At 35.6% G+C, this 12,430-nt stretch overlaps 1 long non-coding RNA gene across 1 annotated transcript; it reads right to left on the bottom strand.

Annotated features, from left to right (window-relative positions):
* Positions 1–3,867: 3,867 nt before the first annotated feature.
* Positions 3,868–7,078, bottom strand: LOC113101213 (uncharacterized). The gene is made up of 3 exons (XR_003289964.1): positions 6,869–7,078; positions 4,240–4,361; positions 3,868–4,018 (listed from the first exon to the last, which is right to left on the bottom strand). It is a non-coding gene; the product is annotated as an uncharacterized LOC113101213 (long non-coding RNA).
* Between the last annotated feature and the right edge of the window lie 5,352 nt (positions 7,079–12,430).

Raw genomic sequence — 12,430 nt, 5'->3', positions numbered from 1 at the left:
GTTTTTCCTATTAAATTCTGTATATTTTTAAGTTCTGTATATTTCCTATTATATCCAGGTGATCACTTATATCAGTTTTATATTGTCATATCATCCAATCCAAATACTTAGTTTATTTAAAAACATCCAGTTACGCATAATATTAAATAGTAAATATTTAATTGATGAGTTGTCACTAAAATATATACAACAATATATAAGGTATGCTTATACTACAAAATGCAACATATTAATATACAATGATAACTGCAAATCCGTGTTTCGCTGGCCAGAGCCCATTTGTTTTTGTGAATTACAGGGATCCAATTGCTTATCTCTGGGTTTTTTTTTTTTTTTTTTTTTTTTGTAAAAATATACCTCTATTTGTACAGTCAATTGCTTTGCATTGCATTTTTGTGTGCTCTGTTGCAGCATTCATGCTAAAAATCTATGCTGCCATTCAGTCTTTTTTGCCACTCAGTGGGCAGAACCACAGTCACTCCGGCCATCAGTGACATCACATGCACTCTACTATGGAGCCCGGCAAATGGCATGCAGGAAAAAAAAAAAACAGTAGGCTAAATCCTGTGCAAGATTTACTATTTTGTTCCCTTGATATATAAATTGTGCTCACGATTTACTAATTTGTTCCCTCGATTTGCTAAATTGTGTGTACAATTTAGCAAATCGAGGTAACAAATTAACAAATTTAGGGAACAAAATAGTAATTGTGTGCATTTCGTACATCAAGGGAACATATTTGTAAATCGTGCACAAAAATTATTTATTTGCTCTTGCATGTAACGTGAGGTGCTTATATATTAAATATACAAAATCAACTGTATATATGAATAAATAAAATATACAACATTTATCTTCTAGAGGAAGGGTCTAACCGCCTTATTTAGCAGGAACTTTTTATCCAAAATGCCTGGCATAAAGAATTTAAAGAGTGAAGAGCTAGTACAAAGGTTAAGACAATTTTTAAATTCTGATTAGTTCCATTTACATAAATAAATTAAATGTTTATGAAAGAGGTATACATCTTTCATGAAATGTTTGGTTTAGATAGGTGATAGTTCTCATTTTCCACATTGGAAAATACACGCTCGACTGAACTCTGGTTCAGCAGTGAGTTAACTCAGTGTGGCTAATCCAGTGAAATGACAACAATGTCTTTTGCTGCTTCTCTCTCTAATGTTCTTTTTCAATCAAGCACCATCTTTTCACCTCCCTCCCACTTTGCCCAGTTGTTGAGAGAACTGACATGCTGCTGAAAGAGATGAAACGATATTTTCGAGCAGATTTGGGCTGAGAGAGCACGGGGTGGGGAGGGGGAATGAATTGCAGCCATCGACCATAATAGGACGTTTTTCAATGACAACAGGGTTTTCACAGTTACAGTTCTAAAAGAGTGGAGGAAACGTCACTGGCACCTCAATCTCAAATGATACTCCCTGTCCTCTTTTCTTGATACAGTGTATCTAAATGAAAGGATCAGAATGCTAAAACATTGAAGTAAAGCTCTTTGGATCTCAAATCTATGGCAATCTCGTCCTCATTCCTCAGTCCATCTTCTACTCTACTACGGAGAGTACATGGATCAGCTTCTTGACATGATGGAGGTGATTTTACCTCGCTGATGGGCAGGAGGTGCAATCCTGACAGTAAATGGTGGAAACGGATGAATGGGCAGAGGCAGATGCATGGGTCAGGTGAAGAAAAAGAGTAGGGATATAACCTACAAAAATGAGATGTGTGATTGTGATGCGACGATCTGGAGCTTCAAGTATTTGTTGGTGGAGTTAGAAAGGAAGAAGCCAAGAGAAGGACGAGGGAAATAGTAAATTAATGCAATGAAAAAAAAAAAAAGAAAAAAAGAAAATGAAATCGAAAGAGCACATTAAAATTAGTCTCTTCACCATTATCCAGCAGATACCAACCTTCCCCAAAACTGAACATTAGGGGGATATGTCATCTCCTTAGATGTAATTTACTGCCTCATCCATTTCTCAAAAAAAAACACAAAACCTCCAAAATGGTTAGGGACTGAGATGCGAGAGCGAGGGAGTTTCGGAAAAGAAAGGTTTGCATGAAAAGCTTCTTAGAAAGAGCAGCATGTGCCATTATGATTAAATAAAAAGGGACTTAAAAGATGTCAAATGGCAAAAATGAGTAATTACTTTTGCTTTTACCGAAGCATGACGGTTCTCAAATATGCTTGTTGGACAACAGATGTTGAAGAAGATAGAAACAGCTCATTTCAAAATAGGACCTTATCTAGCACAAATATCCACTACACCATATAATGCATGATAGACAAATGTAATGGTGTTTAGAAAGGTTCACCAATTCACCCTTTTTCGGTTATAAATAAATAAATAAATAAATAAATAAATAAATAAATAAATAAATAAATAAATAAAGACCCTTGTATTTGACAAGCTGCTGGGGAAAGATAAGGCTTTTGAATTGAAGCATTGTCGACTCAGCAACATCTTGAAGAAAAAGCATCATGATCAATACATCATCGATCAGTAGGTTTAAAGTGTGACATGATGCTGGTGAGCATAAAAATACAGGGATTACAAAGGAGATAAGACACTTAAAAGATTTGCATGGGTAAGTGAAATTCAAGTGAAGAAGAAGCAAAAGCTGTTCAAAATGATAGATTGTGATCAAGGGATGACTGATTATGAAACCTGAAAACTAACCTTTAATCTTAGTTTCTATGTCATTGGACAGTGGCTGACCAGTCTGGGAGTCATTGCATTTTTCCCTGTTGCTTTGGGAACCCTGACAGTTTTGCTATATAAGTTTTTTTTTTGTTTTTTTTTTTTCATTTTGCAAGAGAAATACAAACCACTGTGTTTCATACAGATTGGATACTGTGCAGAGGAAGACAGTGATTAAATTAAACTGAAATGTTCTTTAGGTCCATCTGTGGATGCACTAATCAACATGTAGTAGGGTATGTATGAGTGGGTATTTAAACAACATCCTTTTTTTCTGATTATATAGCTGTATGATCATTCAAACTACCTCAAATGAAATCTATTACTATTCCCAAATGGCATTTGTTGGGATTTTATGAGCATGAAATCATGGATGAGATTTGTGGATTGAGCAATTATGAAATTCAAACATTAATTGCCATATGGGACAAGATAGCATTTCACTGCCCAACATTAGTGTAATCACAGAAGTGTTATATTTGCATATGGAGTAGATTAGAGATACATTTAAAGGCATAGTTCACACACACACACACACACACACACACACACACACACACACACACACACACACACACACACACACACACACACACACACACACACAAAGACAATTCTCATCTTGTGTGTTTCAAAACTTTATCACTATAAAACACAAAGACAAAACAATATACAGTATCTTTTTAAAACATGTTTCAACATTTTCACCCATACAATGAAAATCTACTGGGTCCAGTGATGTTTCGGGCCCCGCTGACTTTCATTGTACTGTTAAAACAGTTTAAATATTCTTTAGAATGTATTTATTGGTGTTCAATAGAAAAAAAGGAAGTCAGGTTTAGTACAACATCAGGGTGAGTATATATTTTGGATGAACTAGTAGTGTAAACGGATAGCCCCCAAAATCAATTTTCTTAAGGCATGTTTCTGGTCTTATTAAAATTATTTATTGATACATGTTATTTTAAATCTAAATTTAATTCAATTCAAGTTTATTTGTTTAGCACTTTTTATTATACAAATCACTGGAAAGCAACTTTACAGAAAATTTAGTTTCTACAATATTTAGTAGAAGCTTATCAGTGGTGAATGTCAGTTTATGTGCATATGACAGGAAATTTTTTTGAAAATGAATACAAGACCTAGTCAACCAGATGATGAACATTATTAATAGCAATTATTATATGATGGAATCACAATTGTAGCAATATTTGTTAGTTCTCTATGTTGTTTCAAGGTTAGCATCAGAGGTCCTCTGAGGGTCAGCATCATCTCTTCTCAGGTGTTCTGGATCCAGACTGAAGCTTGTGTAAATCATAGTCACATCCCGTGGCAAAACAGAGAAACAAATAGAGACACAATTAGCGTACCTGCTGTTCGAACAAAGTACAATTAATTTGTTTAACCGAAGCTAAAGAATAATAATTTGCATTTTATCAGGTACAAAGAAAATAAAAACAACATTTTCTGCTGATGTCACTTAGGCCACATTAACTCTTTAGACTATTTGAATGTCATCCAATACCTTAAGCACTGTTTTGCCATTCAGTCTGACTCCATAGTGGTATGGGACACTCACTTTTCACAATCCAATCAATTTCTGGTGGATGAAACTCCATCCTCCATGTTTTTTTCTTGTTGAATATCCTGTTTCACTCAGAAATACGTCACATTACAGAAGCAAAATCGTTGCAAAACAGCCATTCACATGGACTTTAAGCAGCATTTTATAGTTCCCAGAACTGTTTTATTCTGAAATCTCTGGCAACAAGACAGATAGATAGTAAGAGAGAGAGAGAGAGAGAGAGAGAATGGTAGTTGCTGTGTGATTTACCAGCTAAAATGGAGCCCAGAGCTGATGACCAGGAACCAGAAAGAAGGAAAGAGTGAATGGGGGAAAGGGAAACAGTTTACACTGTCTGCCAGTTTGTCCCCCGCAGCAATCTGAGAGCCATTTGTCAAAACTAGAGGAAGAAATTCAACAGCTCTCAGCTGCGTTAGTGACCACAGATGATTTATTGAGTTGGTATCAATGCCCACACACACCCAAGCACAACTGACATATGGGTGATCTCATGGGACTGCAACTATGTGGATTTGCAAACACTTTTTTTTTTTTCATGATCCATGTCTGATCCCTCAAATTATGTCAAAATCTCTCATTACACGGAACACATTTCAGGCCAAATAAATCTTATTTCCTCAAAACATTTACTTCCTTTGATCAGCAAGGCCAAGAAGAGGTCAAAAACATGGTTCTATTTATCATAAATGATCAAGACAAAGAGACTTAACAATTAATTGAATAAAGTTTGAATTGGTCATGGGTGAGCAGAAAGGAGAAGTCAGGAGAGAGAGCGAGCGAAAGAATCCACCCACCCTGCCACAAATGTAATCAGACGACATGGCAAACAGGGCCAGGTGTAAATTTACGTAGGCATATGGCATGGCAAACGCAACAAGAGACGTTAATTTTACCACAGAGATAAAGAGATGAAGTTAATTAAAATGCTCCAGCTCTAATCATTGGAGCAAAGCCGCTTTAAAAAGAAAAATACATGCCTTGTCAAAGTGTGTCAGCGCTGGAGAGAGAGGGAGAGAGCATGCTGTGTTCCTCTCTGGAAACTGGGAATGAATTATCTAATCAAAGATAAATTTGCTTGGTGAGCAATAGCCAATCAGATACTCAGATGGTGTGCCGCAGAGCTAAACACTGTAGGAGGTTAGATACTTTAATAAGCTCATTTGAGCACATCTGAATCCATCAGAATGACAGCATGCATTAGATATGAGTGCATGAGAGGTGCCATTGATGGTGGTTACAGGTGTATTGCCTTATTATTTTTCTGTGCCTGGATTTCGAGGCACCTAGCAGGTGATTTCGAAATAGGATTCTGTAGATAAGCATGACAGTACAAAACTCGACATTTGCTTAAAGTTGGAGACAAGAGGTGGGAACAATTCAGATTATTAAAATTCAACCATTATATCTATCTATCTATTATATATAAATACATCTATCTATCTATCTATCTATCTATCTATCTATCTATCTATCTATCTATCTATCTATCTATCTCATATCTGCTATATTATAAATTATATTTATTAAGCCTCATGGTAACACGACTCGTTCACAGACTTCAGTTTAGACATAAGAAGAAACATAATGGTTGAAAAATCTATTTTTGTTTAAAATTCTCAGTGAAATGATCACAATACTTTTTTCTAAGGCAGAGAAATAAACAATTTGTGCATGCTGGACGTATGTTATCACACTGATTGACTAAAATGCAAAAGAAAAAAAGTTACAATTGTCCTTTACATTTAGAGAATAACTTTTTGAAAAAGGCATCAGTCCACAGCACACCTTCTGGAGGTCAACAAGAAAATAAATCTTAAAACTGAGTTATGGCTAATGACATATTTGACATCACATATTTTGCTCACAGCTGGACGCATTTTTTAATGTACTGTATAGAATGAAAGTGATTGTTTGTTCATGATTAACCACACACTTCCAGTTGAATAAGACAAAATGTCATTAAATCAGTCCTGCACAGAAAATGGGAGACCTTAACATTTCTCACAGCCAAAGTTAATACATTTATTTGATAAAGCGCTTCATAGAAACCTAGGAGTATTGTTCATGGCCTCGTCACGTCTCTCTCATAAGGTTATGCGAGGTGGTGAGTTCAAGACAAAGAGAGCTCAATTTTCACAAGCATAAGAAAACAAAATCTGCTCTCTGCTGAAAACTTCTATAGCGCCAGAAATTATTCTGTATTATGATTTTGTTTGCAGTGGCAAAAAGCCACACGGAAAATTCTCAAATATGTGAACGTGATGGCTAATGTGTACTTCTTCGCCAAAGCACTTGACACAAAAGCACCTCAAATCAACCTTTTTATCCTCAATGAAATGGACATATTGGATGTTACAGCATAATCCAACCTAATTCCATTCACCCAACAACTTCACCCCATGATCTGTGCCTGTGAAACTGTCTGGTGACACTCTCAGTGAACCCGGCAATCTCACAAAGTGCTTAACCCCATAAAATGCCACACACCAGCTGGTAGGAGCAGATATTCAGGATCTATATGTCTGTCAGGAAGATGAGGGTGTGAAATGCCCCCGTCTCTCGGCCTTACCCAAGATTGCTGATTCCTCTATTCATTCTATCGCAATAACACCTCTCTGAATAGATAATCATCGCTGGAATCTGACGTGAAACCGTTGCTGATCGGAAAGGAGATGAATACACTTTTATACCTGATGTATCTCATTTCCGTGATTGTGTCAGTCAATGAAACAATCAGCAGCTGCTGCTCTAAGCTGCATTGTTCTATTCAATATGCTCTGTGAGTCATTAACTGTCCACAATCGCCCGTTTTAACAACTGATTAATGTTTTACTTATTCAGCGCTGTAAGAGAAAAGTGAAAGATCATCAGTGAGTTGACCTCTCAATGCATAAATTAAAAAAGAGAGAGAAAAAACTTTTTGATTTAGAAACAGCATTTAAGCATTTTTTTTTTTTCAGCTGAATACGTTGGATAAGGCCAATTCCAAGAAAATGTTGAGCTAAACTAATTTAATATGAATAAAATGAAGTGTTTACTACTGTATCCCATTTTAAGTCTCTGCTTGTGACTCATTTTTATCGTATGGCTTTTTCTTAATTTTGATGGGATGTTTTGCATTTTGTTACTGATCTTTTTACTGTAAAGCACTTTGCAACTTTGTTTTGAAGGTTGCTTTATAAATAAATGTTTACTTTACTATGATGAACACAGCCTCTTTTAAATTGTCCATTGAGGTTTGTTAGTGCTTTTACGAGCTATAATGAAATGTTATGAGAAAGAAAAATACATTACCCACTTGAGGTTGGCAACAACAAAGTTATTATCAACCACAGCTTTAAAAGGGGGATCAAATGAACTGGTAATAATTGTTCCATATTATGTCAGGTTAATACTTTGTCGTTTTTATGGTTTAGTTTACAAACCACAAATAACTGTGTAAGTGTACTGAATTTGCGGTGTATGTTATGTAATTATAGTGTACCTAAAAAAAACAACAAAAAAACAACAACAACAACAACAACAAAAAAAAACAAAACAAAAAAAAAACATACGTATAGGTATGTTGTGTTATGTTTGGGTAATAAAGGGGTAACAACACCAGATATGCAACCTGCAAAAAACTGCGAAAGTAAACTGAAGTTACATTGTAACTTTTTTTGTAATTATTGTGTACCTCTGTGTATAGATTCAGTATCTCTGTGTAGGTATTGGGGAATAATATGCAACTTTGGAGAATAAAGGGTTAAGAAATCCATCTAATATGCTGATTATAAACAATGTTGTAAACATTTTTGCTGCTTCATTTTTTTTTGAGACCTGTGTTTGGGGTCAGTAAATTGTTTCTATTCTTCTTCTTCTTCTTCTTCTTCTTCTTCTTCTTCTTCTTCTTGTTTTTAATAAATTAATACTTTTATTCAGCAAGAATGGGTTAAATAGATTGGGTTAAAAGTGAAAGTGTTAGAAAAGATTTGGGTACATTGGTGCTAAAGGCGGCCCGTTTGAAATTATTTTAATCTATTCTAAACCACTAGTTGGCACAAAAACGTGGCAAGGCACTTTACAAAACTTTGACGCAGTTTCGCCAGTGCAAAGTTGATTCTGTGCTTATGTGATCTAATATTTTTTATGTTGTAGATATAAGTAGCAAATTATAATTGCTAAAATTAATGAATGTATTTTCAGACAGACGTCTTCTTTATAATTTTTTATTAAAGCAACAGTTTTTAAATAACAAATGTATAGGTACAAGTTTGGTATTTGGTGTAAAAAGTGCCCCTGCTGGTGGGGCTAAAAGTGCACAGTAATTAACATGATAATTAATAGATGGCTGAATTTTTGATTTGTTGACATTCGGATGGTAAATATAATGTACTATGTTGGGTGACCATGTTAGAGATAAACTTTCTAAAGACCAAGATGGCGGCATGTACACATGTACACATTTTTCCTGCTCATCTCGGGTCTGTTCGTAGAGGCTAGATGAGATCTCTTTACCCAGCAATTTCCTTGCTACTGTGCGGTCACTGGTGAACAAAATGGACGAGTTACGACTTCGCATCACCCACAGTAAGAGACTTACTTTTTTTTTGGGATTGAAATGGTTTTCACAGAAACATGATTACACAGCAACATATCCAATAATGCTATTGAACTAGCTGGACACTGCAGGCTATGGGCAGATAGGACATCAGATGACTCTGGCAAGATTAAAGGCAGTGGATTGTGCAATTATTTTAAAGGAAGACAAGTAATTATGCTGAAAATTATGCTGTTGGGTGGACGGTAAGATCGAATAATTGTAATATCAATTCTGCTGGAGTAAACTCTAAGATCTCATCTAAATATTTATTATTAATTATAACCATTTGTAATTAATTATAAACATTTCAATTTTTAGTTAATTTACTACAGTATCTAAGGCTTTATAGGAAAACATAATTATTGATGGTAATTACTACGTTCTCTGATAAGCAAATGTCACATCTGTATCTCTGGAATTGCTCATAAGTGTTGCAGTCATATTTACCATGACAAATTATTTGTGCCACCCATCAGTCCATTTTCCTGTGCTGCCTCAATTTATTATATTTCAAAGTTCACAGATGAAATAGCTTTTACACAACACACAGATTACACGTAACAGCGTCTTAAAAGTTTGTACCTTCCTGCCAAGATTTTGTTCCATCACATTAAGGTGGCTGGAAAGTAAGAAGGTTTTGACTCAGTGTGCCGTTTTATCTGACTTTCTGTTCGGCTATAGCATTTTTCCATTACTCCAGAGCCTTCAGTATGTTTTGGCATTGCTAAGCAATACTGTACTTGAAGGTCTGTTAACGACAACTCATTAACACATAATAAATGAGCTCCTTAGGAACAGAATGGGAGATAACGAATGCATTGCAGACATTGGCATCACGCTAATAATTCACGTCCATGACTGTATGAAGCTGTTTTTCAGTCGAACCTAGAGCACAAACCTCTAACAGGGTCCAAAATTAGCTTTTTGTTTGATTCAGCTTCACCTTTCATTGCAAAGAGACTTGACTAAAGTTTACCTGACATGAAAACGTTATAAGCTTTACTTGTTTGGGCACAAATACATGAATAAAAAATACTATGCTATTTTATAATGTAAAACAGCAACAACATCAACAACAAAACACTAAAATCTTCATTTATTTATTGTTAATTTTTTAAACTGCATTTCATTCATGCCAGTAAAGGTTCAGATTTCAAACTATGTGATGTTGCCAACGAAAACTGTTTATCTACTTTGCATTTGGCAAGTACTATTTGTGCATAGAGGGCAGAGAGAGTGGGAATAAACAAGACTGAAGGTGCAAAACAAGAAAAAGGAACTAAATTACAGTATACGGGATGTGACTGTACTGTAATTAAAGTAACTAATGTAATTGAATAGAGTAATTAAAGTAGACATCTGTAATGGTGTACAACTTGAATCCATATGGGGAAAACTGGGAACCACTGTCAACATTTCCCTGTTTAGTGTCATGCAACCACACTGATGGAGAGGCGCAACGATAGACGCTGTTCTTTATCACCCCTGGACTCTAGACACAATTAATCTGCTAACGTTTATTAAAACAGATGTGAACCGATTAGATTTCCCCAGTGCTCACTGGCGCCACCATTGCTTGCTCTTTTCATGTACTATTTAATTGCTATTTATTCACCACAAATGAAAATTCATTGCCATCTGGTGTGACTTGAAACCTCCACCCCTCATACCTCTTCTAAAAAGACCCCTTATGATATCACCCATTACACTGAAGGCATAACACTGAATCCCTTCACCATCTTCTCTCAGCCATCATCGCCTAGAAAGTTTTGGCAGCTTTCTCTGCTGATGCTTGGCTGGAGGATCTACAAACCACTACAGCACAATGGAGTATGTATTTATTTATAGCAAGTAATTCACATATACATTTGAAGAAAACTATTCTTATGCAAGCATAGTTTGCCCCTTTGAAACAAAGTGTTTTATTTTGACAAGTCTTCATTTTAATTTTCCTTACAATATATGGGTTGAGTAAATGTAGTTTAAGTCTCTGTACCGGCCCTGTGAAACATTAGCATTTGATTAATTTACAGTATAGCACACCAATGTTTGGCCCACTGGCTAGTCACTAATCATATATTGTCATTACAATTAGCTGACCACATTTCTCAGGCACATTTTAAATCATATTAGTACTCAGCCTAAAGTCTAAAACAAGAAAAAGTAAAGTTTTAAATGAACTGAAGAAAAAGAAACCATATCAGCGAAGAATTCACTTTCATTGAACTGAATCCTTAACCACTCAGATACCACTGTTACATGTATTTAAAGACAGACAGGTTACTTTCTCCATCCATACAAAACAGTATACAATTTTCTCTGTTTGCACAAGTCATGTTTGTTTTTGTTGCTCATTTTGCATCAATGATCTGTTTTGATGAATGATTTTGAGAGTGGACAACTGGGGTGCTGTGTGACATTATTGTTCAGGACAAACCCAGGAGAGCTGTAGTGTGGCTGCTTCTGACAAACTCACACTGGCAAGTGAGACATCCACAGCCAAGCTCTGTTAAACAGAGCTTTGTATTTATTGTCTTACCTCTTCTACCTCAAACTCTCCTCCAATCTGACTCACTTTCGTTTGCTTTAAAACACACATCCCTGCTGAGCAAAATAAGCTTAAAACAGCATAAAGTGGTTTGCTGGTCTGCCTTCCTGCCTGCCTGCTGTGTAGGTATAGTCAGTTTGCCAGACTGGAAAAACTTTGAACTGTTATTAAGCTGGCCTAAATTGGGAAAAGTAATATTCCCGTACAAAATATTGAAACTTCAAATACCATGGAATACAATAAAAATACTTCCAAGGGTTACAAAAACATTCTTAATGTCAACATACATTTAGGGTAAATGCAAAATATACTTATTTTTTTTATATTTTGGAAAATAATCTATAAATGTACTCATATGCGAAAAGGTATTGAAAATATATTTTTGTACATATATTTTAATGCTGACTGTGCAGTCAGATCATTAAAATGTGAACTGCTTTCTAAATAAATAAATTGTTACCAAGTTTAAAATTGGATCTGTGATTTATAACAATGTTTAATACCTGTAGCTATCAGTAACATGACTAGTGTTTTGCTAGTTATACATACATTGAATGATATCACTCTTTCCCCTTGTTTTCTCCAACATTCTCCTGCTCATGAATGGATTCACATCCCTGAAATCATACAATCATACCTTCCATAAAGATATGTGATGAAATGTACTGTGAAATACTGTCTCTATGGAAGACCGTAGCCAGATTCTAACGAGGTTCAAGCCAACGTATGTGTGTTTGTGGGTGACTTCAGACGATTCCAGAAAGCTCGTGGGTCAGATCTGTTCTACAGACATGTTTCCCTCAGGGCCATATCTCATCGTCAGCAAATGTTTGATAATGTGTTAAGCATTAGCTCCGGCTCAGTCTGAAATCTCCACCGCATGCTGCAGGGCAATCAGCCAGTTTCTCTGTATTCCTCTCATCTTCACGTTACACATGCGCCTCATTCTTTACTTTCTGCACATTTATTTCACATGTGGACACTGGATTTAATGGTGGGAT

This window comes from Carassius auratus, unplaced genomic scaffold (genome assembly GCF_003368295.1).
Source record: "Carassius auratus strain Wakin unplaced genomic scaffold, ASM336829v1 scaf_tig00217582, whole genome shotgun sequence".
Taxonomy (NCBI): Eukaryota; Metazoa; Chordata; class Actinopteri; order Cypriniformes; family Cyprinidae; genus Carassius; species Carassius auratus.
The sequence above is the reverse complement of the archived record's forward strand: the minus strand, read 5'-3'. Positions and strand labels throughout refer to the sequence as shown.